Below are 1,792 nucleotides of genomic sequence, written 5' to 3' on the forward strand. Positions count from 1 at the left end.
CACATTAACTCAAACGGGGTTATGTATGCTGATGTCCAAGATTATTAATTGCGTTAAAGGTTTCCATGAGCACACACAGATTTATTAAGACACTTGGGACATATATGCTATCACACCACGCAAAATGTTCCATTCATTCCGTTCCTAAAAACATGGCGTGTGTTCTCCGGGGAGCGAGGTCACATAGGTGTCCAGGGCAATAGGACGTAAGGGCATTGCTGTCCAGGGTCCTGACGTACTGTCTGTGAGACTGAGCAAGCGTTCGCGTTGCTATGGCACTGAACACCTGAATGCGAGTTCTTTCATAAATTATTAAAAAGAAATCCAACAGTTTATATAAGAACATTTTTTTTTTTTTTTTTGCAGGAGAAGTAGAAGTGAAGAAGAAAAGAGCGTGAGGTGGATCGATCGGCATAAACAGGGAGAAAAAAAATTCCTGGGCATTTAGCATCTGATCGTCTGCCCAGAGCATCCTTGGACTGTCACTCCACGGACGTCAGGGGATGGTGAGAAAGCGCTGCAGTGCGCGCAGGCGGATCTCGGCGCTCTAGGGGCTGCATCGCAGCCCAGCAGGGCCCTGATGCTCTGCTCGTGGAGACTATCGATTGTTAGCCTGGTCTCTTGGCGGGGGAGCCCCATCGTTGGTTGCCTGTTCTGTTCACGACCGATCCTTTTGTACAACGCTGCAGTAAATCGTGCGAGCGCACAAGGGCTGGGCAGGCCGTAAAAGCTCGGAGGTCAGCCGCCCGGCCCTCGCACTCCGCGGGAAAGGCGTAGAGGTATGACCTGCGTGCTCCTCGGCTCCTGTGGAGGTCCTATTTCTCCTCATGAGATGGCTCGCGACTCCCATCATGGGTTCAATGCTACTCTGTCCCGATCTTGTAGAACAGGAAGTGCCGGGTAGTTGTTTGGTCAATGCTATTGGGTTCAATGCTACTCTGTCCTGATCTTGTAGAACAGGAAGTGCCGGGTAGTTGTTTGGTCAATGCTATTGGGTTCAATGCTACTCTGTCCTGATCTTGTAGAACAGGAAGTGCCGGGTAGTTGTTTGGTCACCTGTGAGATCCTCCTAACAGCCCTGCCTAACACTGAGACAGAGAGAGAGAGAGAGAGAGAGAGAGAGAGAAAATAAGTACCGAGGATGTTAGGAAAACCTTTCAGTAGTGCGAGAGGAGAGATACATCAGTCATACATCAGTGCAGGTGACATCTCTCTATTCTGTTTCAGTGTAACTAGACAAACTTTCCATCTCGGCCTTGTCTAATTGTGTTCAGAAGCCACACCCCGTAACCAGAGTCACAGGTCTCACCCTATGAAGAGTCAGAGGTCACGCCCTTTGAAGCCCCTCCCCCTGCAGACCAGGACACGTGGCATCAGCCGCTATGCGTACATGTAATGTTGTTTCCACTACCCACTCCATTACACACACATTATGTCCAAATGTTAGCACGACACACACGCGCGCTCATACGCAGCACGCGGCACCTGAAAGGTGGCCAAACAACAACATATGTGTTTGTGGCAATGAGGCTCCTCTTTAATTAGTGGCACGCTGCTTCCCTGGCGTTGCCGCGAGAGAGGAGAGGCGACTGTACACTCTTCACTCGATCTCTTGCAGCAATCTGGAATCCCCTTTACTGAGTGGGAGCTGTCAGACGTGACTCACGCCCACCTGCGCAGTTGATGCTCTCCCAACTCAGTGCTGCGCTGTTCGCTGCTACGGAAGGCAGGTTAACTAACTACCAACTACCCGTCAGCGGGAGGGGTCGGACTACAAGGCTGAAACCGCGAG

This window comes from Electrophorus electricus, chromosome 25, assembly GCF_013358815.1.
Source record: "Electrophorus electricus isolate fEleEle1 chromosome 25, fEleEle1.pri, whole genome shotgun sequence".
Lineage (NCBI taxonomy): Eukaryota > Metazoa > Chordata > Actinopteri > Gymnotiformes > Gymnotidae > Electrophorus > Electrophorus electricus.